This window comes from Salvelinus namaycush, chromosome 1 (genome assembly GCF_016432855.1).
Source record: "Salvelinus namaycush isolate Seneca chromosome 1, SaNama_1.0, whole genome shotgun sequence".
Taxonomy (NCBI): domain Eukaryota; kingdom Metazoa; phylum Chordata; class Actinopteri; order Salmoniformes; family Salmonidae; genus Salvelinus; species Salvelinus namaycush.
The window spans coordinates 73,497,251-73,523,254 of NC_052307.1; positions in this window are offsets into that span (position 1 = coordinate 73,497,251).

Here is a 26,004-nt window from a genome sequence, read left to right on the forward strand (position 1 = left end):
GACAGCTGATGCTTATAATTAGTGAGGGAGGTATAAGTTTCCAGCTTCAGTGACTTTTGCAATTCGTTCCAGTCATTGGCAGCAGAGAACTGGAAGGAAAGGCGGCCAAAGGAGGTGTTGGCTGTGGGGATGACCAGTGAAATATAACTGCTGGAGTGTGTGCTACAGGTGGATGTTGCTATGGTGACCAGTGAGCTGAGATAAGGCGGGGCTTTACCTAGCAAAGACTTATAGACCTGGAGCCAATGGGTTTGGCGACGGATATGTAGCAAGGGCCAGCCAACGGGAGCATACAGGTCGCAGTGGTGGGTTGTTTATGGGGCTTAAGTGACAAAACGGATGGCACTGTGATAGACTACATCCAATTTGCTGAGTAGAGTATTGGAGGCTATTTTGTAAATGACATCGCCGAAGTCAAGGATCGGTAGGATAGTCGTTTTACGATGGTATGTTTGGCAGCATGAGTGAAGGATGCTTTGTTGCGAAATAGGAAGCCGATTCTAGATTTAATTTTGGATTGGAGATGCTTAATGTGAGTCTGGAAGGAGAGTTTACAGTCTAACCAGACACCTAGGTATTTGTAGTTGTCCACATATTCTAAGTCAGAACCGTCCAGAGTAGTGATGCTAGTCGGGCGGGCGGCTGCGGGCAGCGATCGGTTGAAGAGCATGCATTTAGTTTTACTAGCATTTATGAACAGTTGGAGGCCACGGAAGGAGTGTTGTATGGCATTGAAGCTCGTTTGGAGGTTTGTTAACACAGTGTCCAAGGAAGAGCCAGATGTACAGTATACAGAATGGTGTCATCTGCGTAGAGGTGGATCAGAGAATCACCAGCAGCAAGAGTGACATTGATATATACAGAGAAAAGAGTCGGCCCAAGAATTGAAACCTGTGGCAGATTTGACACACTGAACTCTATCAGAGAAGTAGTTGGTGAACCAGGCGAGGCAGTCATTTGAGAAACCAAGGCTATTTAGTCTGCCGATAAGAATGCGGTGATTGACAGAGTCGAAAGCCTTAGCCAGGTCGATGAAGACGGCTGCACAGTACTGTCTTTTATCAATGGTGGTTATGATATCGTTTAGAACCTTGAGCGTGGTTGAGGTGCACCCATGACCAGCTCGGAAACCAGATTGCATAGCGGAGAAGGAACGGTGGGATTCGAAATGGTCGGTTTGTTCACTTGGCTTTCGAAGACTTTAGAAAGGCAGGGCAGGATGGATATAGGTCTGTAAAAGTTTGGGTCTAGAGTGTCTCCCCCTTTGAGGGGGATGACCGCGGCAGCTTTCCAATCTTTAGGGATCTCAGACGATACGAAAGAGAGGTTGAACAGACTGGTAATAGGGGTTGCAACAGTTGCGGCGGATCATTTTAGAAAGAGAGGGTCCAGATTGTCTAGTCCAGCTGATTTGTAGGGGTCAAGATTTTGCAGCTCTTTCAGAACATCAGCTATCTGGATTTGAATGAAGGAGAAGCGGGGGGGCTTGGACAAGTTGCTCCGGGGGGTACAGAGCTGTTGGCCGGGGTAGGGGTAGCCAGGTGGAAAGCATCGCAGGCCGTAGAAAAATGCTTATTGAAATTAAGCATATCCCAGTTTAGGTCACCTAACAGTACGAACTCTGAAGATAGATGGGGGGTAATCAATTCACATATGGTGTCCAGGGCACAGCTGGGGGCTGAGGGAGGTCTATAACAAGTGGCAACAGTGAGAGACTTATTTCTGGAAAGGTGGATTTTTAAAAGTAGAAGCTCGAACTGTTTGGGCACATACCTGGATAGTAAGACAGAACTCTGCAGGCTATCTCTGCAGTAGATTGCAACTCTGCCCCCTTTAGCAGTTCTATCTTGATGGAAAATGTTGTAGTTGGGGATGGACATTTCTGAATTTTTGGTGGCCTTCCTAAGCCAGGATTCAGACAAGGCTAGGACATCAGGGTTGGCGGAGTGTGCTAAAGCAGTGAATAAAACAAACTTAGGGAGGAGGCTTCTGATGTTAACATGAATGAAACCAAGGCTTTTACGGTTACAGAAGTCAACAAATGAGAGCGCCTGTGGAATAGGTGTAGTACTGGGGGCTACAGGGCCTGGGTTAACCTCTACATCACCAGAGGAACAGAGGAGGAGTAGGATAAGGGTACGGCTAAAGGCTATAAGAACTGGTCGTCTAGTGCATTGGGAACAGAGAATAAAAGGAGCAGATTTCTGGGTGTGGTAGAATAGATTCAGGGCATAATGTACTGACAAGGGTATGGTAGGATGTGAGTACAGTGGAGGTAAACCTAGGCATTGAATAAAACATTTGTATTCATTATGGATCCCCATTAGCTGCTGCCAAGGTATCCAGGCACTCACATCAAAAGTTACCTGAAATCAGACACAGTTGAGGCTTTTTGTATTCTTCAATACATGTGTTTTATTGATGGTCACCACACTTTTCCCTTTGACAATAAATCTGCTGAAGTTCTATGTTCCTTGACGTGTTAAAGATAGATACAGAAGTATATTGCACTTAAAACAAAAGATTTAAGAACAGTCATGAAGCTCGCAGAAAGAAAGAGGAAAGCGATCACAACGCCTTCCTTACAGCACAGCCAGTGGAGGCAAGATGACGACCTTGCACCAGCCTTCCCCATACCATCCACACAGTTAGCTTTTTTAAATATGCATCTTTTAAAATAGCGTTTTTATTTTATTCATTTTTAAACTATTACCTACAGGATTAGAACTAATAAGGTAGCATGCACAGACAAGCAGAGTTTATTGGAATGATGGACAATCTTCATGAGGATTTTCTACATCAGGATTCTGAGGAGTTCTGGAGAATTCAACTGAATAATTTTTTTGCACAATACATTGTTACTGTTTTTGTTCTGTTTGTTTTTTTTATTTGGAAAAATTCACTGTGTGAACCATTATAAATACCCTAGATATAAAATGTATTGATATAGTGATCCGAGTCACTATCTGGCAGTCAGTTTTGTATGTCTATGTCTATGAATATAATGTTAATTCTAGTCTTCAGAATGACGCTGACATGAGTTAACAGTTGATGTCTCGATTAAGACAACCTTGAAGTCAAAGACCACAGGAAAACTGGTTAAATTACAGCACAAGAAGATTGAGCATCTTCTCATAGAGTTGCTGAGATATAAAGGGATACTGTTGTTCTGAATCCCATTCTCTATGTGAAAGCCAATTGCAAACACTGTAAAATTATCCAATATTTGTTATACAGAATGTTCTCTCAGCTAAACAATATAGCAGGCATGTTAGTTTTCCTTTGAAAAACTGTTAGTAAGACAATTACCTGTACGGTCAAAAATCAGTCTCTGAACATGAAGAACTTGTCCAGTTTTCTTTAATCAATCGCTGATTAATTAATTGCACTCGTTTCTCAGGGCAACCATTAGAAATAGACAGACTTCAGACAAGAGTAAAGAAATAAAATAAGACATTCTGCCCTAAAAATAAGTTTGATATGCACTGTATTCACACACAATAGAGGAGACAGTCTGACTTTGACTGACAACCCTTTTGAGTTGATGGAGCAGAAAACATATACAACTACTAACTAGTATGTCACCAAGGCAACCAAGATATCAATGTCCTCCACGGAGAACGTAAAGGTTAATCTGCTTCTTCACATTCGGATCAGCTGGAACACTCAGAACTAGCCTGGTTAAACCAGACTGAATGCTGCTCTCAGTATTGTTATCGCAGAACTGCTCTCAGTCTGTTAACCAGGCTATCTCAGAACTGCTCTCTGATAATCTGCATGGTCCGGTACATTTGTGCAATGAGCATCGGCAACGAAAAGAAAAAGACATTGCAGGATTCAAAGCATGTTTACTGAAAGCATTTGACAATTCATTCTATTTTCTTTGTCTCTATGATATTATTTATGTGTGTGTGCCATATGTGTCAGAAAAACTGGAATACATTGCTGAATATTCTGATTGGCCTCAAAGATTGCGCAATGGTACAATTTGTCTAGACCCTCGAACAAGGCATGTTATAATTTGTTCTTTGTAAGCCTCAAACTCAATGTCATGATGCAATAAAATGGAATTAAAACATGTATTTTTGTCTCGTTTTCTAACAGTTCGTTTCTAACAATCTACTTAGTTAGTCCTAACTTACAGTAATATTAAAGGATACAATTACAAACTGTGCACACAAATGAAAACCCATCTTAAATAACACTGAAAATTACATTCTAGACACACTGAATATGATCACATAAAATCAAAAGCAAATTGTACATTTTGTCTTTAAAAAACATTCCAAGGCATTGAGTCAAGGTGATTGTGGTAGAGTAAAAACCTTTTGGCCTCTGGTCCCAAAGTTAACGGTTCTAAAACAGCCCTAGAGCAAAATACCTCAATCCCTTTCCATGGGCATCATAAGGATTAAGAAAATAATACAACTCAATAGGAAATAACACATCTGTGTGAGTTAACATTTCCAACAAAGCTCTCTCTTTTTCTGATTAAAAATGACTGCTTTTGTGTTAAAGAACATAAACACAATTGGTAGAAATCCCAAATTAGAGTATTTTCATATGAGTAGGCCTACAAGTTCTTAGAATAAGGGTTTGACCACAGTTGGTTCTTGTTAAGTTGTTTGATAGTTTGTTCTTCTTGTTCACTATCGCCGACGGAGAATATCAGACACTGTGATCACTGACTGGTAAAAGTACCACGTTAGTTTGCTTAGTAGGATGTGCAAATCATATTTTTGGACCTTTGCTTTTAGTTTAGTGATCATACTACAACACTGACCTGCCCACCTAGCCACTACTTTACCATGGCAAACCATCCTCCATGTCTGCACCAAACATGCCATGATGAGAACATTCTAATATGCATTCCAACTACAATGTAATTGTCTTGGAGCTTTCAGTGCCAACATGGCGCCCGTTCAAATTCTGAGACCGAACACTGAATATTTGCCGAACACTGAATATCTATGGCTTTGCCACAAGGGCCATTTCAAGCAAGCATCTGAGTCTTCCTTGAACACACGACAGGACAGAAAGGCACATGTGGGTGACAGTCAAACCTCTATCATCTATGGAACCGCCCCACAATGTTCATCAACGTTTCATCAACGTGGTCTTAATGCACGGCACAAACACCTCACAGACAAGTCTTCAGACACTCAATCTAACTAGTACCCTGTACAGGTGATGGGCCATGGGCTCACAACCACATGGTCCTATTGCTGTAGTCATAACCAGGTTAGGTATGACTGCCCCAAATGGCACCCTATTCCCTATGTAATGCACTACCATAAGGCTCTGGTCAAAAGTAGTGCACTACATAGGGAATAGGGTGCCATTTGGGACGATACCATGATGGTCATAGCTGGAGTACTAGTCTACACTATCTTCACCTTACACAAATCCCAAATCACACCCATGTCTCTTAAAGGGTCAATACTAAATGTGAGAATAATCATATGATCTGTGATACCTTCCCAAAGTGTGGACCTACTCCAGTTCACAGACAGTGTCGGTCTGTAGCTCTGCAGTTAAATAGCGGAGGGTTGTTGTCTTTAAGTTGCGTAACATCTTTTAACCTGACAGCCTCCTTTCTATCAATGAGTTCATGAACACAAACAAGCTGCTTAAGCTATTTGTCATTTAATAAGCCACACTATTCCAAGCCAATGTGTAATGCTTACATTATGTTATACATGCGTATAAATGCTATGACGAGGAAGTAGTACATTGAATGTAGCAACATTGCAACCTGACATACAGTCATCAAAATGTTGCAATGTGAGTATTCTCCTTTCCTTTCACACAGTAGCATACATTGGTCTGGTCCAAGATATGTTTGTGGATGCAAGCTTGGAAAATAAATGCAAGGGTAATCTACTGTGCATGTTGTATATTGTACAATATACACCAGCCCTGTTCGACAGATCTGGATGTGTTCTGGCTGGGAACATTCTCAAAAGACTTCACTTTACAACCAGACAGCACTGATAGTTACGATTTACTGAATATGGAGCTTGAGAAATCCATTAAAAGCGAATTTCACCTTGCAGAAATTACATGAAAACTGAATGGCACACACAACACCTTTGAGTATGACTCGATTTGTTTTTTCCACCCTATTCTACTACAAACATAATTATTCGACATCTAAAAGACTCTTAGAGACAATCTACTTAGAATATCATCTATGTCAATGTGTCAATATTAGGCACAAAGTTCAATGAGTGGCACGTGGATGAGAAAAGTACCATTGGCATTAGCATGGTGTATTCAGTTCTACAAAACATATAAACACTAAAGTACAAAATGTGTTTTGGTGTTATAACTTCTTTAAACAAAGATTAAGTTGTTGTTGATTAAGTTGTAAGTTGATTAAGTTGTTGTTGTTGATGACTCTGTAACATTATAATAGGGCATACTTGTGCTTTGAATTATGCCTATTAGAAGAAAACCTGTCTTAACTTGAAGGAAACAGTAAGCATTGCCTGGACATTTGTCCTGGATCTCTACTGTATGCACAACTGACTTGTTTCCTGTAATAAACCTTATAATTATAGTAGAGGAGCGTTGTAGTCTGAAGAGCACCTTTATAATACAAACAATGACAATAACCATAATCAAACGTGTGGTTGTTGAATATCGCTGTGTCTAAAATGACACCCTACTCCACATACAGTCCAGTGCACTACTTTAGACCAGAGTTCTATGTTAGCTATAAGACAAATAAATGACACCCTACTCCACATAGAGTCCAGTGCACTACTTTAGACCAGAGTTCTATGTTAGCTATAAGACAAATAAATGACACACTACTCCACATAGAGTCCAGTGCACTACTTTAGACCAGAGTTCTATGTTAGCTATAAGACAAATAGGGTGTAATTTGAGATGTACTGTTATGATTTACCGTAAGAAATAAATCCCTAGAAAAGGCAGATCCAAAACATTGAAACAGACAGACTGAACCAGGGGAGCTGTGTGTTGTCCCATTACAGAGGGAAGAGAGGGGGGATGGGGCTTAAAATTCTATCTTGCAGGCGGGGAAAGACTCATCCTGCATGACCACGGTGCTGCTGGAGGCCAGAACCATGATGTTTAGCTCCTGCTGCCGTTCATGGGTCTGCTGGTACCACTCCCGAGTCACATCTGTGTCATGGGTGGGAATCAACGTCACCTGCAGGAGAGAGAGAAAGAGAGAGAGGCAGAGAGATTGAGGTAATGGATAGAGGTAGGAGGAAGAAAGGAGGAAAATCAGAGGAGAAGAAGATGGGGAGAACAGAGAGAGAGAGAAGGGAGAGATGAAAAGGAGAGAGGTAGAAAGATGGGAGATTTAATCAGGTGTTAAAGCAGACAAAGAAATCCCATGACTGAAACTGAAGTCCATCTCAGATTGATTGTCTGGGGCCAAGTAAATTTCCCCTTTCATGTAAAAAGTCATGACCATCATGCTTTAATGGAAAGAGTATCATTTTGAACATGTATTAAACTGCGAGTTTGACCAATTCCAGTCCCCTTGATCTGCAGGCCTATAAAAGGTCCTGTCCCTTGGTTTATATTATCAGATGTGCTATTAACAATAAGCTTTATCACCTGTGGCCCAACTGATGCAGCATAGTGTCTATACATACATAGGCTGAAGCATGGGGTTTATCCATCTGTATGTACCTCATTGGACACAACATCCTGATAGATATTATTATCATTTATAATTATTGTTAATAATTATTAATTATTATTCAATCGGAAAAATATGTTTTTTTCTTGGTTTCTATTACAAAGTATGCCATTGCCCCTTTAAGAGCTCTGTTGCACAGCTGTGCCTAAACCATGCAACTCAGATTGGAACTGCAGTTTTTAAATGATGCCACGTGGGCAATTGTGGGAGTAGGGAAATAAGTGTGGCAGCAATGGAAAGCTGGGATTCCCCTCTCTTTAAACAAAAGCCAAAACTGCTTTCTGAAGTGTTTTCCCCACGCTTGCATTAACAATGGTTGTGCATTGACTGTTTGTCAGAATACATTTCCCTCCCTATGGCTCTCGCAACTTAAATGCGCATCGAGAGGAATATTTATCCCGCATAGAACACACAACAACAAGCCGTCTGGGTAAATAGGTCAACTATTCTACTATGAGGTTGTCTGATTGTTTTAACAACACCATTACATGGCAGAAATAGTAGCACTGGTTCCATCCTGAGTGATAAATTAGAGGCTTTGAATTACTTTGCAAGGAGCTACAGTAGGCTACACTCCGCTGTTTGAGTTGAGCGCCACAGGTAGTCAGGTGTGCTAGTTAGTTAGTTAGTTAAGATGCATAGGGGGTGAATGTCATGCACAGGTGATGTATTGATCCATCAACTGAATGATTGAGCTCCATCTAATTCTATGGCATTGATTTGTTACCTGTAGGTTGGATCCCCACTGGGCCTTGCCCTCCAGTAGAGCGTCCAGGACCACTCGGCTGGGCTCGTCATTGCCCACATCGTTCCCGCTCACCACGTAGTATGCAGAGCGGACGCGTTTGAAGAACTCCTGGTCCACGTTCTTAGCACTGCAGTGGTTGGGGATGTAGGCCAAGTCTACGTAGATAGGAGGGCCTTGGGGAACCACGGAACTGGACCTCTGAGAGCCTAGGGGGAAGGACAAGGAGTCAGTGCTCAGACGTTTCCATACGATTTGATGCTTTCCACAAGGTCGCTGGTTTAAACTCTGCTCCAACTGCTTATTTCCTCCCTCCCCCCTCCTTTCCTCAATCACTTTCCACAGCCTAGCAGCCTTGACTTAGCCAGATCTGTTTGTGCTATGTTGTGCAATGTGTAATGCACTGTACTGTACACTACTAGTCATATTATGCATAACATAATAATACGATTGTTGAATAAATATACTGTATAATGGGGACACTTGTTACCTGAGGTGCTCTTAACTCCGTTGGCCACCCTGCCGGCGTTGTAGCTGGACCTGGAGAGGTCATCGTCTCTGGAGCCCTGTCCGTCTGACAGATGGGACATCCTCAAGCTCTTCTCTGTCTCCTTCTTCTTCAGCGAGGCACTGCGAGGGGACGGCAACTGCTTCACTGGCATGGGGGACCGCTTACGGCGAGCCGGAGATGCCGACTTGGGTTTCCCTGTCTTCCGCACGCCTTTCGTCTTGGGGTCCTTCTTGAGGGGCGACTCTGAGGTTGCCCGGTTCTGGTCATTGGCCAGAGCGTCGGGGTCCACCATGCAGACGTCGGGGTGAGGGGGATTGGGGAAGGGGTCCATGAGGGGGGCGGGAGGGGGGTCACGGAGGCTCATCCTGGAGGAGGAGGAGGAGGAAGAGGAGTGATGGTGGCCCCCTCCCATGGTGGAGAACTTATCCACAGGCAGGTACTCAGTGTCATCATCCGAGTCCATGTTGCTGTTGCCCGTGATGGAGGGGCACTCCTTTGTCCCTGGGGGAACGTCTGAATCTGACTGCGACGGTATAGACTCGCTGACGGAGGTTGGGGGGGTGTCTTCTCTGGCTAACCCCAGCCCAGCCGTCCCGGCGTGGGGGACAGGGTCGCCCTGGAAGTGGGGGTGGTGTGGCTGTTTGTTGGCTCTCTTCTTGACTGACAGGTCATGTTCGTCCCCTTCCTGCGATTGGTCGCTCCTGCGTCCCCGCTCCTCGTCCTCCTCATCACTGGACTGCTGTTGCATACTGGGATTGATGAAGGAGGGCGAGAGGTCTCCTTTGCGGTGCCTGTGCTCCGAGGAGGAGTAGCCAGGGGAGGCTTTGGAGGAGGACGTGTAGGAGGAGGCGCCCATTTCAGGAGGGAGGTCCGGGTCGCTGTCGTCATCATCATCTCTTCCTCCTGCTTCTCCTCGGCACGACGCCTCCGTGTAGAAGGGGGAGCCGAAGGTGTGATCAGTGGAGGAGAGGGAGAGCGGGCGGGCGGGACACTCTGGTTCCATTTCGCATTCCTCCTCAAACTCGTCCTCGTGGCGGTAATGAGGCGGGGAGTCGCCAGGAACCATGTCCATTTGGGGCTTCTGCATGTTCCACTCATAGGAGCTCCTCACCTTTTTCTCCTCAGCTGTACCCAGACTTGGGCTCACGCAGCTGGCCCCCGGACCTGCACTGATGGGGGAGCTCATGCTGCTGACCTCCATGGGACCATTGACTGTGTCTGGCTTGGTGGGCAGCAGAGAGGAGGGCATGTACGAGGTGAGCACATCAGGGAGACCAGCGCCATCTATTTTACCTGAGGTGGTGGTGCTGCTGCCGTGTTTTTCGGAGAAGGACAGGCCCATCTCTCGCATGTAACCTTCCTCGTCATCCTCTTCCTCACTACTGTCAGAGTTTTCAAAGTAATGCTTGCCTGTTGAGTCGGGCCGTGGGGACGAGGTGACACCAAACAAACCCGTGGCGATGGCATCCTTCTCCTTGGGCGACTGGGAGAAAGGCCCATAACCCCCTGCAGCCTGCAGCTTGGACTCATCCGCCCATTCCGGTTTATAGAAGCAGTCCGACTGGAGGCTTTTGTTCACAACACTTCCTTCCATCGAGGCAACATGCTCCTTTTTGTCTTCCGAGGAGGAAGCGGAGGAGTGCGAGTGGAAAGGTTTGATCTCCTCAAAGGGTCTGTGAGGAGAGAAGCGGGCCAGACTGGAGGTGGATTCTGCGGGGGTGGTGGTGGCCGTTCTCATCTGCTTCTCCGAAACCTCCAGGTACTCGTTCTTAACCATCCCGCAGGAACTGGAAAATGAGGAGGAGTCCATGGCCAGGGAGTGTTCGTCTTTAAAGGAGGAGTGTTCATCTTTAAAGGAGGCGTGTTCATCTTTAAAGGAGGCATGTTCATCTTTAAAGGGGGCGTGTTCATCTTTAAAGGAGGCATGTTCATCTTTAAATGAGGCGTGTTCATCTTTAAAGGAGGCATGTTCATCTTTAAATGAGGCGTGTTCATCTTTAAAGGAGCCGGGTTCATCTTTAAAGGAGCCGGGTTCATCTTTAAAGGAGCCGGGTTCATCTTTAAAGGAGGCATGTTCATCTTTAAAGGAGCCGTGTTCATCTTTAAAGGAGGCGTGTTCATCTTTAAAGGAGCCGGGTTCATCTTTAAAGGAGGAGTACTCGAAGCCGGCACTGTCTGCATCGTGTTTGAAGATGTGGTCGGAGGCGTTGGCTGGGGTCTCCAGCTCCTCGCCAAACTGCCGGCTGGTGGAGAGTGACGGACCGGATGTAGAGGAGGAGTAGCTGTAGGAAGAGGAGGACGAGTATGCCGTGGCAGAGGTGGTGGTGTAGTGGAAGCCTGATGAGACTCCAACTGTGTCTCCTGTTTTCTTACCACCGTCAGCTCTCTCGCTGTGGAAATAGTCGTCTTTTCCCTCTTTGTCCTTGTCTTTCTCCCCACCGTAAGAATAATCAAACCCAGAGGAGTACCCAGAGAACGCTGTGTCACCTTTGCAGGTGGTGGAAGAAGGTGGCGTAGTCGGCTTTGCCTGGCTGTTGTAACCGTAGCCCACCATGGAAACCATAAACTCTGGCTCTTTCGAGCTCATGCCGTCTGGTGAAATCGGCTTTGCCTGGCTGTTGTAACCATCTGCACCTTTCTTTAGTATGTCCCGCTCTTTGTTGTACTCCTCATCATCGTCATCATCGTCATCATCATCATCCATGTCGGCACCCTCGTCCTCAAACTTCTCTCCAAGTTTGGCTGGGGATTTAGTTGTTATCCCCTTATCAGGGAGTTTGGAGTCTGTGAAATCTGTCTCTTTTGAGCTCATGCCGTCTGGTGAAGTCAGCTTTGCCTGGCTGCTGTAACCATAGCCGGCCATAGAAACCATAAACTCTGGCTCTTTCGAGCTCAAGCCGTCTGGTGAAGTCGGCTTTGCCTGACTATTGTAACCATCTGCACATTTTTTTAGTACATCCCTCTCTTTGTTGTACTCCTCCTCATCATCGTCATCATCGTCATCATCATCATCATCATCATCCATGTCGGCACCCTCGTCCTCAAACGTCTCTCCAAGTTTGACTGGGGATTTAGATGTTATCCCCTCATCAGGGAGTTTGGAGTCTGTGAAATCTGTTTCTTTTGAGCTCACACAGTCTGGTGAAGTTGGCTTTGTCTGGCTGTTGTAACCGTAGCCGACCATGGAAACCATAAACTGGGGCTGTTTTGAGCTCACACCATCGATGAAAGGACTTTTGACTTCCTTTTCCGATTTCTCTTTGGCACCTTTCTCCATGTCTGAGTCAATAGCATCCTCCTCGTCATCGTCCTCATCCTCTTCTTCATCCTCTTCATCATCATAATCATCGTAGTCTTCCTCATCCCTGGCTGTTAGCTTCCTCATGTCTATCTCCAGTTCCACCTCTTTGTCATGGTAGCTCATTAAAGAGGGTTTGGCTGCAGCACTACCTGTTACAGAGGTGTAATCACTGTGAACTTTATAAGGGAAGGAGTCTCTCTCTGATGATAAGGATGTGGTTGAAGCCTCTGGTCTATCAGCCATGGATGGGAATCTGCTCTCTCTGCTGTATCCACGTGGCTCACTTATCTTCTCTATGGATTCAGAGCCATGGAGCCATGGAAAGGGGGAAGAGGAAGAGGAGGAGGAAGATACATCTTTTCCATGAGAGCTAGTGAACCCCTCCTTGTCTGAGGGGAAAGCGGAGTTCTTTTTCTGTGTGTCCATCTCCTTCATACTGTCGTTCCCCATTTCTTCTGACTGGTCCTTCTGATAACTGGTTTTGTTGTCATAGATATCACTGTAAGAGAAAGTTTTGCCGTGTACATATGGGGTGTCCTGTCTTATTTCTTCTTCTGAGCGTTTCTCTCTACTCTCTCGCTCCGGGAAATCATACAGATTGAACTGGACACTTTTCTCTGGCTCTTTCAAAGTTACATGGTCCTTTTTTCTGGATAATGCTGCATCCTTTTTGTCATCTTCAGAGTCCAACTTACTTTGCTCTACTGATAAAGCTCTAGACCCTGTTCCACTTGGTTGAACAACATCATCTTCCTCATCTTCCTCCACCTCGTCTTGCTCGTCGGAGTGCATGATCTGGGGTTTGGTTGTTTGCTCCATGTAACCAGAGAACTGTGTCTCGTCTGTCGACCCCGGTTTATTCTGCAGATACTTGGATTTGATGTCATCCTCTGCAAGTCCTTTGTCCCTCTCAGACAGCTTCTCTTCTTGAGGTGATTCATCGTCCAAGAACCTACCCTCCTTCTGTTCCAAATACTTCGCTTTAACACAGGGTTTGAGATCCCTTTTCTCATAATAGTCATCATCGTCATCCTCATCTGATTCTTCAAAGGGGGTCTTGTTACCAGAAAGCCCCATTTTCTGGAGCTCAGTTTCAGTTTTGTCCATTTTGTTGTTTTTCTTCTCCTCTGTGGGGGAGTAGCCACTGCTGGTGGGGACCGACTGGGTGGGTGAGGCCAGCTTCACGGTGCTGTCGTCTGGGCTAAGACATCTCTCTTCACCTTCAAACATGGAACTAGGCTTAAACCCGCTGGAGAAAGAGGGAGGAGAAGGAGGCGCAAAGGCAGTGGAGGGGGATTTATCCTTGTCCTGGAGCAACATGGCTGCCGTCGCCTGCTCGTAGCCCTCTTGGAGTTTCCCCAAGGGGATATCAACGTTAGGAGTCTGGTCCTCGTCTTCATCCTCCTCTTCGTCATACTCCTCATGGACGGGTTTGGTCTTCCTCCCAGCCTCCATCTCGGTAACAAAAGGCTGGTACTCCTTTGAAGGAGGAGAACTGAAGTTCTTGTCCTCCTCCAGGGAGGAGGTGGGAGAGATGGTTCCAGCCGAGTGGAGGTAGTCCTTCCCGTGGGTGGCCTCGGTGCGGTACGGGATGCTATTGACCGTGTCCAGGTGAAGAGAGCTCCTCCCTGTCTCTGTCTCTGTCTGCGGGGCGGTCACCGATGCGATGGACTGGTCGTCCGCCATGGAAGTGGCGAACGAGGACAGTTTGTCGTACTCTGTGATGGACGTGGCTGAGGAGATGTGCTCTTCCTCGGCGAGCGGAGCTGTGATGATGCTTGGATAGGCTGCCAACACTGGGTCATGTCTTCCCACAAAGCCTTTGGCTTTGAAGTCTGAGGCGTCAGACGTAGCCGAGGCTCTCATCTCCCTAACACCATACACAGAGTCAAAGGATCCTGGAACGTCAGGAACGGTGATGTCGCAGGAAGCAACGTCGTAGCGGAGGTGTGGGATCCTGTCCTCGGGTTCTTCATGGATCTCCTCATCGGAGATGGTCTGCTCCGTTTCGGAATAAGCAGGAATAGTCTCATCTTGGATGAAGGACACTTGCTCAGAGGCAGCGGTAGTGGTTTGTCCAGAGGCGACTGCGGTTGAAAACGATTTAAAGTCAGTTGACTTGGTGTCCCATTCTTTTTTAGATTTTTCTGAGTTGTATTTATCCTCATAATCCTCAGTTCCCTCCAGATCTGCTTTTTCGATAACGTCGCCCTCCTCTTCTGAGCTGACACTCTTCTTCGAATTCATGTCTCCCTTAGTAGAGTAGTCGTCGTATTGCTCCATTTCCTCCTCATATTTCCTATCCATGCCAGCATTTCTTTTAATGTCCTGCCATTTCCCGACATCTGCACCTTTCTTTAGTACACCACTCTCTTTATTGTACTCCTCATCATCATCATCACCATCATCCATGTCGGCACCCTCATCCTCAAACTTCTCTCCAAGATTGGCTGGGGATTTAGTTGTTATTCCCTCATCAGGGAGTTTGGAGTCTGTGAAAGCTGGACATCCAGACATGACATCATTCTGAATGGGTTCACTCCCTAGCTTCGAGAGCTCGTCCCGTTTTAAAGCTTCGAAGTCCTTGGTGAGGTCTTCTGGAGAGGATACAATGGACCCGTCTGCCAAAGCAGCAGCGGATTTGTGGGGGGCTTTGGGGGGCTTTGAGACAGACTTTTTCTCAGCTGTTTTCTCTTTGACCGGTTTTGCTGTTATGTTTTTGTCAGTATTGTCCGTCTTGGGTTTGGCCTGTGTCTTGTTTGCCTTATGGAGGGTTTTCCTGACTTCTGGGGTAAAGGGTTTCAGGTCTGGTTTGGTGATCTTCCTCAGCTCTGGCTTACTCAGATCCTTCTTTTTCTCCTCCTTCACTGCTTTTGTTTCTTTTTTCTCCTCTTTTTTACCAGTATCGTCTTTCTTCACTTCGCGTTTGTTGTCCTCCTTCTTTACTTTACTGATCTCTTTCTTCTCTTTGTCCTTTTTCTCCTCCATCTTAGATGGTCGTTCCTTGGAGTGTTTCCTCAGGGTTTTCTCCTTGGACAGCTTCTTTCTCTCCAGTTTGGCTGCTTCGGGTGCTGCCTCACTGTTTTGTTGTTGTTTGGTGGCTTTGGTGGCTTTGGTAGCTTTGGCGCTCTCACGCTTCACCTTCTTCTTCTCTTTCTTTTCAATTTTGTTCTCTTTAGCCGAGTCATTCTTGGACTCCTCTTCCTGCCCTTTAGCTTCCTTCTTGCTGGCTTTTGAGGCCAACTGTGTTTTGGTGGAAGATTTCAGGCTCTCCTTGCTTTCTGTTCTTGATCTCATCTTTGTTTGTTTTATGATTGGAGGCGGGGCCCCAGAGGATATGTCTTTCTGAGTAGCCACTGGGTAGCGCAGGAAGTCCAGGTGCTTCAGCTTTTCAAGCCCCTCCAAGATTTTGTTCTGCGGTGCATTTCCAGGGAACAGCACCCTGACTATCTTCTCTGTTGGACTATGCGGGATCCATACGATAAGAGCTGTTACTGAGGTCAAGTAAGGGACTGATATTTCTCCTTCTTTGCCATTGGACATCACAATCCCAGTCTTGGCCTTACTGTTCCCAGCCCACTTCTGCATAAGGAACTGCATCTCCTTGCTTTCCTTCACAGGGTTCAGAATGTACATGTCTAGCTTGCCAACGCCCAGCTTGTGGAAAAGCGTGATGGGCTCAATGGTGTTGCTAACGACCCTGTAAAGGGGTTCTGACTTGATGCCAAGCTTGTTGAGATACTGCAGTGTGAGGGATGCCTCCTCGATGCTCCGTTTGACCTTTAGCGTGGACTCAGGCATTCGTAGCTTCTCGGGGACGTTGAAGAACACCACACCGAGCTCGGGTGAAATCAGGTTCTTCATCCAGTCACCGTATGTGTTGGAGCCGCCAGATCCCTGGGACTGCTCCTCCTCCTGCTCAGCTATCTTCCTCTGGAGCAGCCCGTTGATGCCTGGGAGGTTGTCCGCCCCAATGTGGGTCAGCAGGACTGAATCTATCCTGTCCAAGTGCCTGACCAGCTTCCAGAAACAGGACCTGCTTTCAGACCCGCCATCCACCAGGATGTTGAATCCGTTCACGGCGAACAGGGCAGAGTCACCCCTCCCTCCGGGGAAGATGTAGCAGCAGGGCTTGGATAGCTTCAAGAAACCACCCGAGGTGGGCGGTTCCAGATTGTCAAAGGGCGACGGGACGTCCACCGTCTCCGAGACGTACTCTGTGAACTCCGCGACTCCCTCCATGTCGGGAAGCGTGGGCTCAGGGTTTAGGCGGTATTCCAGAAGGTTCTGGAGGTGCTGCTGTTCCTGGCTGTGGCCCAGTGAGCTCCAGCCCCCGTCTCCCAGGCACGATACTGTTAGCCTGGGCCGCTGGTCCGATGCTGAGTTGGACAGGACCTCAGTCACCTGGAGGTGGGACCACAACACAACATAAACATACTGTTAGACATAGCTTATGTAAATAAACATATTTTAATAGCAAGTACACCTATTCATCAAAACAATATTTTATTTGAGCATATAACAAGAACATATTTAAATGAATCAACCCCTCCCTAAAATAAAAGAATAACAAATATTGATTGAGAGAGTCCAGTCTGGATACTACTAACATAACAACAGAGTAACTACACAGTGTAGTCTATACAGTGTAACGTCAACTTATAGTAAAGTGTTGATGAACAGTTGATCTTACTCCAGGATCAGAGATGACGTCAGAGAAGTGTCTCCAGGTGAAGGCTCCACCCTGCAGTGTGATGTCACCTCCCTGCTCAGAGCTCTGGCCACTTAGGACTAGTAGCTTGTGTCCAGCAGAGTCAGTGACCAGAGAGCGGATCTGGACGGGAGGAGGAGAGGGACAAATAGAAGAAAAAATTACATTAGTGGATTATCATCACAGTTGATTGACCTCATCAGTAAGCAGTATCTTTTCAAAAAAGGTTTCCATTGAGAAACATCAACCGTACCATATTTTATGTATAAAGGTGATTTCTGTGAAGGCAAAAGCTCTCAGTTGTCAGGTATGTCTGGGTCACACCTACCTGTGAAGCTGTAGTTTCCTCTGACGGGTTCACCAACACAACTGTCTCAAGGACATCACTCTTGTACTGCAGGGTCCTCTGTCCTGGAGAGGAAACAAACACAACAAAACACAGGGATAAGAAAAACAACTTAAACAACAGTGCAGTCAGTAGTCGCACTTCCTACAATATTTCTGTGCGTGGAAATACTAAATATTGTAGCGATCCTCGCTATATAAGCCACGTTACAATTCCCACCAAGTGGCTTAACCCTAATGACGTAATGGGTAGGGTGTTTGCCTTTCTCGCCAGCGACCTGGGTTCGCCCCACTGTTCACTATAATATTGCTTCGATTGTAGCATGTGAAAATAGACTAGACTTATAATGGAGGCATTGTATTATGTGGTGATGTGATAAGCCTTAAGCATTGAGGGTCCATTAAGGAACATGACCAACGGTTTAACATGTGAGACCTCATGTTTTCCATGATAAGGAAATAGCTAGAACTGTACTGCAGTGATGAGTAACTTAGTCAAATGACAGTACGACACCATTGGAAAGCAAAACCAGAGAACATAGATCAGAATGAGCCTCTGCAACCGTGCTTTGATATTATTGGAAGCGTAGACGCCATCAGTATTGTGGCCCATCATTATTGTTATTAGTAGTAGTAGTAGTATTATTATTATGAGTATTATTATTATTATGATATTAATTATTGTGATTATTATAATTATGATTATGATGATGATGACGATGATTATTATTATTGCTATAAGATGAGTGTTCCTACAGTGTCTGACAGGGACACTGCAAGTCTACAGCGGCATCACGGCAGACAGGGCTGTCTGTGTATTTCGCATATTAGATAAGCCAATTAACAAAAATACCAAAACGCTGGGGCTGTATGAAAACATGGCTGAAACCGATTACTGATAATACAACATCCGGGCTTCTAGCATTAGCCAAACACAATTAGCTGCAGACTAACACTGTGAGCCATACACTGGCTTCCCCTCCCTCCAAGGTCCCCTCACTCGCCATCCTATTTCTTCTCTGTAAATGTCTTAAACCCGTATATACATTCTCTTTCATGCCACGTAAACAACAACAATATTGCAAACGCCTCATTAGCTTCAGCCTGCAAACCCCATTGGCTGTTGCCATGGGGATGCTAAGCTAGCTAGCTATGTTGCCGCTGGCTGAGTTACACTGACCCACTCTTGGCTATGGGAGACGCATTGCAGCATTTCTGAGGGGGGAGGGAGGTAGGGGCAGGAGGGAGGGAGGGCCAGACGTGCTGCATGGGAGAATACACAGCAGAGTAACACAGGAGGAGACAGCAACTGCCAAGGCAGCGGTAGAAGCAGCATCCTGATCCTGCATGCAGGTGCTTCATCAGGGAAACTATTTTTAGCACAAAATGGTTTACTGGCTCATCTCCAACTGGAAGAATATGAGAGGGGTTTAATATCATGGGTGTTTTTTTCTTCACTGCAGAGGGGAAGCAAGGGCATTAGGAGGTAAATAGATGGAACACGGAAGGAGAATGACGTCTTGTTATCCAGGGGTTATGTGTAAGGTCAAAACAATAGACCTCACCCACGTAAACGAGATGCACAAGCCACCGCCACGGGTGACATTTAACATGAATAGCTTTTTCAGCATCTGTGCCTAGTATCAGCTGATGACTTCCTCAAATGATGAGCTAGTTTGTGCTTACAAATGACCAAAATGTGCTCTGTCGTGTGTACTTAGCAAGTAAGCAGCACATATTGGCCTAGTTTTGGAGATTTATTTGTAGTTTTAGTTTCACGTTCGGCTCCAAAAAAGGCTAACTGTTGGAATTTGCTCAGCTGCCGAGAAAGTAAATAGAGTGGAATGAATTGTGTTGAACCTCAGGAGACGGGGGTTCCGTCCAAAATGGTACCCTATTCCCTATATAGTTGACTACTTTTGACTACTACTTTTGACCAGAGCCTTATGGACCCTGGTCAAAAGTAGTAAATAGGGAAAAATATAGGGAAAAGGGAGCCATTTGGGACTCATGTTGGGATTGTGAGTGTTAGAATAACAATGCCAGCGGAAAGGCCAATGTGTGTACATTTTCATGCTGGATGAATACACTACAGGAAGAACAACAGTGACAATTCGGACATTTTGACTTTTTCAAGTGAAGCATGGAACTTCTCTAAAGTGAATGTCAATGATACTTGAGGAGCTGGTAATGTTCACTGAGGGCTAATTCTCAAAAACTACCCATCAAACTCTCAATACATTAACGCTTCCTACAATTTTTGACTATGAGTGGCAATATCTTTGGGGATTGAGTTAACTGGTAAAATGTTTAAATCACATACACAGTATTACGCACCCACCTTACACAAATACACATGCACCCACACACACACCTTTTTCTGATACAAAGGGCTCACTAACTCAAGGTACAGTATATAGAGGCTAAATGTATTCACTATTTCTAAAAAGCTGCTTCATTCCTGTTGTGTCTTCTGTTACAAGGGACATACCAGGGGTCCAAGAGGTTTTAAGCTGCATGAGGAAACACAATCATGCTTTGAGCCTTTTCCTTACCTACTTAGGGTCTATAACATTCCCTGTCTGTTATTCTGCCCAGGGGATTCATTCAGTGAGCGAGGCCCTGTATCTGAGAGGATCAACCTTATCACTACAATCAAATTGAAAATCACCAGGATAGCTCGGCCACTATATGACCTCCAGATGTGTCTTCTTCACAGAGAATAATAGAAAGCGCACAATAGCATCACTTCCTGATCTCGTAAAAGCACTCTCACCCACTGACATTGAGAATGAAGACAACACCGAGATAGAAATGTCCAACAATGTAATCCACAGACACAGCAGAGATTTGATTTGATTTGGATCTCTTTTAGTCCTCATTCGGACTAATCTTCCAAGAGTCCTCGAACATTAAAATACAATTTATAATACAATCACATTTTCTCATATAACAAACTGTTACAAACAGCAGACATAATACCCTGCCATATTGACCAGATAAATACTCTAACAGTCTGATAAGATAGATTGGTTCCTTCATCTACCATGGTGCTGCACAACCTTCCAGTTTATTATATGGTTCTAAAGTATTGTTTGAATTTATATATTGAAACGTTTCTGGTTTGCTCAGATAAATTCTTCCATTTCTTTATTGCTCTGAATCTAAATGTTATTTTGCCCGCTTCTCTTTTCTCCTGGGATAACACATACAGTAGATGATGGACAATCTATTCCTAGTATTGTCTGTCTCTTACCAACTGAATACTGTTGTGAATGGAGTTTGGCCGTTTTAAATGGGGGAAAGAAACATGTTTTTTTTGTATTATCTTCTTGATTAATGACCACCCAAGAGCATTGTGCATGACTACAACAGAATAATCATATCTCCACCTTAAAGCAATCCTTGCTGCTTTATTCTGTGCAATCTGCAGCCTCCTAATTTCACTTGCTGATGCATTTCCCCAGACCACGGAACAGTGGTCACCTGACTCCCAATTAATGCTTGGGTTATTTGCTTAAGAATCTTTCCCGGTAAATATTTAGCTATCCTTCTGATCATGCATGCATATATATATTTTTTTTTACATAGATTAGTTATTTGAGACGACCATGATAAGCAGTTGTCTAGCTGCACCCCTAGTAGTTTGGTTTCTGCCACTTGCTCAATTTGTACTCCCCCCATACTTATTTGCATCCCATGTTGTGTTGGCCTTTCCCTGGTGGAACAGACCAACATAACTTTGGTTTTCTTGACGTTCAAAACAAGTTTGTTCCAGCAAACCCACTCCCTGATATTTCCCATATCTACTTATAGAGCTTGCTGTACCTGTTGAACCGATTGTCTTGCTGTATAAATTGTTGTATCATCTGCAAATATAGTAGCTTGAGATAAGGCATAAGGAAGGTTGTTGGTATATATTAAGTAAAGAAGTGGCCCAAGGCAGCTGCCCTGCGGTATTCCACAGTTTAACACATGAGGGGAAGAAAACGACCCATTGATATAGGTGAACTGTTTCCTGTTAGTTAGATATGACTGTACCCAATTCAATGCTGCCTCCCTAAACCCATAATGCAATAATCTTGTCAAAAGTATTTCATGATCCACTAAATCAAATGAAATGCTGCACTGAAATCTAAAAATAGTACACCCACATACCTGCCATTATCCATAGCATTGAGCCACTGGTCAGTCATGTCAACCAATGCAGTGGTAGTGGAATGTTTTTGCTGTAATCAAATCAGAGGGATGGTTCAGGTGATATTCCACCCAAACTCTGTATGCCATGGGCTCTCCAACCATGTTACTGCAACTACCCAGTGCTTAATTTGGGAAACCAAGTTAAATCTGTTCGTGAACATCGATAGTAACATGTTTTCACAATGAAACATATTTCATTAAACTGTTGACAGACCCTCTCTCTGCGTGCTCGAGGAAGGAATTGTCACGTTGGGTGAAGGATCGGGAGACAGGCGCAGGAATGCGTAATAGTTTTTAAAATTTCACCCACATTACAGCGTGCCATGTAAAAGCACGGGGACGAAGACCAAACAAACACGTATACAAAACACAGGGTTGAGACCCAAAGAGCGAGGAGTACCTCGGACGAGACCCGTGATTATCTGCGCAAAACAAGCGGCACGAAAGCCAAAACAGCAAGGCACAGGTACTCACAGGCACAACGGACTTTGGAACAATAATCGACAGCCCAATGGAAACCAAAGGGCACATTTATACAATTACAGTCAGGGAAATTGGGACCAGGTGTGCGTAATGACACAGTTCAGGAGGGATCCGTGACAGGAATGAAGGAGATGGAAACACACGGTGGTGAGATATTCTGTAGCTAAAGATAATGTTTCAGCCAATTAATTATGAAATTATAAAAAATTCCCTATTACTAGGCTACTCAAAATCAAATACAAATGAACTATAATTGTAGGCTAACTCTGTAAGCCGCCCTGCACAATCAATGAACCAACAGCATCGCCTAGGCCTATACGTTCTCTCCCAGACTCATGGATAGAAGGTTTGGAGGGTAACACAAGGTCCATCCAGTATGCATAATAATACAGTCCACATTCAAAGGCGATTACTAGAATTTGGTTCATTTTGGAGTATGCTAGACCAATTATGTACCAATGACATCTTAAATCAGTTTTTTAAAATGTTTTTCTGCAGTGCATAATATGCGGTAGGCTATGTATTGTATAACGGCATAATCGTTATTTTAATTCCGTTTTTTTCCCGGGCTCATAGATAGTATAAGCTCTAATATGTGTGTTTTGAATGAATCATCAATTTAGAAAGCACTGTCCATTTCATTTAGTTAGGCTTTGAAACAGCGTCCACAACGACCATGTTTTCCTCTCAGTTTCAACCCGTTACTGAACTTCTTTCTTCAAACTGATCAATCACAGCGAGGTGACTTTTATAAGTAAAATACTATTGTGATGATAAGTGTTTGATGTGATTCTGAATTGCATTTGCATTGATGTCAGAGTGGTTAGAGGTGGTTAGAGGGACAATAGAGCCCTGAGTACCCGGCCATTAGGACCTGATGGAGGGACAATAGAGCCCTGAGTACCAGGCCATAAAGACCTGATGGAGGCACAATAGAGCCCTCTGAACCAGGCCATTAGGACCTGATGGAGGGACAATAGAGCACTGAGTACCAGGCCATTAGGACCTGATGGAGGGACAATAGAACCCTGAGTACCAGACAACAGAGCCCTGAGTACCAGGCCATTAGGACCTGCTGGAGGGAGAATAGAGCCCTGAGAACCAGGCCATTAGGACCTGATGGAGGGAAAATAGAGCCCTGAGTACCAAGCCATTAGGACCTGATGGAGGGACAATAGAGCCCTGAGTACCAGACAATAGAGCCCTGAGTACCAGGCCATTAGGACCTGATGGAGGGACAATAGAGCCCTGAGTACCAGGCCATTAGCGACCTGACGGTCATTAGCAAGTTGGGTACTACCAACGCATGTCCAGAATGCATAAGAGGAAATTACCGTGACTCAACAGTCACGTGGAATTTTACTGTGGTCATGACTCATGACTGCCAGTGTGGCGGTAATACGGCCACCGCAACAGCCCTAGTTCTATATCCTTTCAAATGCCGGTTTCCATTTTCTCTCGGCTTGGCGGCAGGGGAGGCAGAGAAGCCTGACAATGGCCCTGTTGGCTGTAAGGAATTCAGCTGAGACGACCACTGTCTCCCTCTTCTTTCCTTTGTGTCAGAAGTGCCTTCAGAGATTCAACAGAGATTCAACAGGCACTGAGGCTGAGCTGACTGTCTGAATATTAATGTCACGCTTTTCAAACATTAACGTTCAACTTCCTCCCCCAGCTGGATCTACTTGATATGCTGATTGCCAAAACATCTGAGAGACAAAAAAATATGCTTACTGAGGAGAACACTTATATAATGCAAAAAAACAAGGACCTGCTTAAAATCATAATAACATCATACTGAACATCACACCACCTTAACCTTTTACACTCGTGGGAATTGACCTATATGGATAGGGCTAAATTGAAATCTTTTACAGAAGAAATATGAAAAGCAAATGTATAACCATATTAGCAATTGAAAGGGAACAGTTTGGAGATGATGGGGAAATGATTAGACCAAAGGTGAGTACACAACAGTTCACCTGACACGAGACTGAATCCAAACATTACACTGTTGATTTTATGGGCATTTTACATTTTCTGTACTTTCCGCCGAATTTTGTTGATAACGAAATCAAAAAATACTAAATTCAGAGAAACAGATGGTAATTTTGGTGCACATAGAAATGAGTCATGTCATGAGTGCATTCAGGTGTGTGTTCTGCTGCATTTTTTTTTCTCACAATAAACAAACATTGGTTCGTTCTGTTCAGAACAACCCAGGGTATGACGCCATGTCATCTTGTAACTGAACATCAAACATAGTGATTATAAACGTTGACACTGTATATGGCATTTGTTTTTTTATTTGGAAATGTGAAGTGCACATTTGGACTGTATGACATCAAAGCGGTATTTATTATAATCCTCAACGTTTCATCTTTCAAAAATACATAGAGTCCTCTTAATTTACAGCATTTACCCTCACACAGACAATAAAAAGTTGCCCAATTAGCGGGAGGCGCGGTGCTCAAATTCAGAACAGCAGTCAGTCAAAACACGTACAGAGCCTGAGCCTGAGCTCTGTACAGCCACTATGTTCCAAATCTGCCATTTTGAACCCGTATACGGGTGTGAAGGGCTACTGAAAGATGTCATGCTCTGATTAGTCCAAAAGACTAATTAACATTTCCAACCCAATAATTATCATGTCCAAGGACAATCTCCAGCGAATCCGCTTCCTCTTCATGGAAAATGGGCCTGTGAGCCCACACCAGGCCTGGGTTCAGATTCTATTTAAAATAATTTCAGATACGTTATCCATGCTTCTTTGACCTTGTCTGGCTTAATGGACCAATAGAATAGTCCCAGAACTGCTATACCTGCCCATCTGGCACCTTAGGCAGGCTAGAGCAAAAGATTTCAAATAGAATTCGAACCCAGGTCTCGCCCCCACACCAGCCTGCAGAGACAGCCACATTATTTGAAAGTGTATCCTTCCTTCCTCCCTTCTTTGACATAACCACTGACTAGAAAGGACTGGACAGGTGAAATCTGTGGTGAAGCCCTTGCGTTCACCTGTAAAACCATGTTTAATACGTGATTACTTCAATGAAGGGAGGAAGGGAGCATACAGACTCACACAGCCCATCAAACACATTCTTCAGGCTCTGATATTCGGTCTGATATTAAAGGGGTAGGATGAAGTAACCCTTATACAGATGTAGGATCTTAATTTCAGCTAGTTTGCCACAGCAGGGAAATAATCCTGCAGCAACAGGAAATTTGAATTATTATGTGGATTATAAATAATGCACATTTTTGTAAGGGTTGATACGTTTTTCTTTGGGGCATATCAAGTCTGACATTTCAAAGTGGAAATAACAAACTTTAGAAGCATTTTTTAAATTAAAATACACTACAAGTTTGCAAGGAAACTTCTCAACAACAAAAGAGTGATCAAATTAAGATCCTACATCTGTCTGCTGATCTGTGGTCAGCTTTCAATTGTCCCATCTAATGGTTAAGGTTGGGATTGTGGAAGAGTAAGTTGATCATAGATCTGTCCATGTGGGTAACTGTCACCCAGAGCATTATAGTAAAGCAAGGAGTACAACCGTTAGATGGAGTACAACAGTATTTGTTCTACAGGTGAATACTTTCATGCTTTTATTACTCCGTTGAAACTCTTTACTATGTTTAGCAGATGCATTCATCCTTCCGTAGCTTGATAACTCACTCTGGAAGAGAGCATCTGTTAAATAAATTATATGTAAATATGGGGTGGGTAGTAGTGGGTCCATTCTATAGGCCGAAGCCTCTTGTGGCCCTGGAAAAACATGTCTCCGTCCAAATTACACCCTATCCCCTATATAGTGCACTACTTTTAACATGGGCCATAGAGCTCTGGTCAAAAGTAGTGCACTATGTATGGAATAGGGTGCCATTTGGGACGTACTGAGGGTCTAATTAGAATGGTGTCAGGCTCAGAGCTGATCCTATTGTCCAGCTAACACCCTACTAACACTGTATAGTAAACACACTCTGAGGGTGTGTGTGTGTGTGTGTGTGTGTGTGTGTGTGTGTGTGT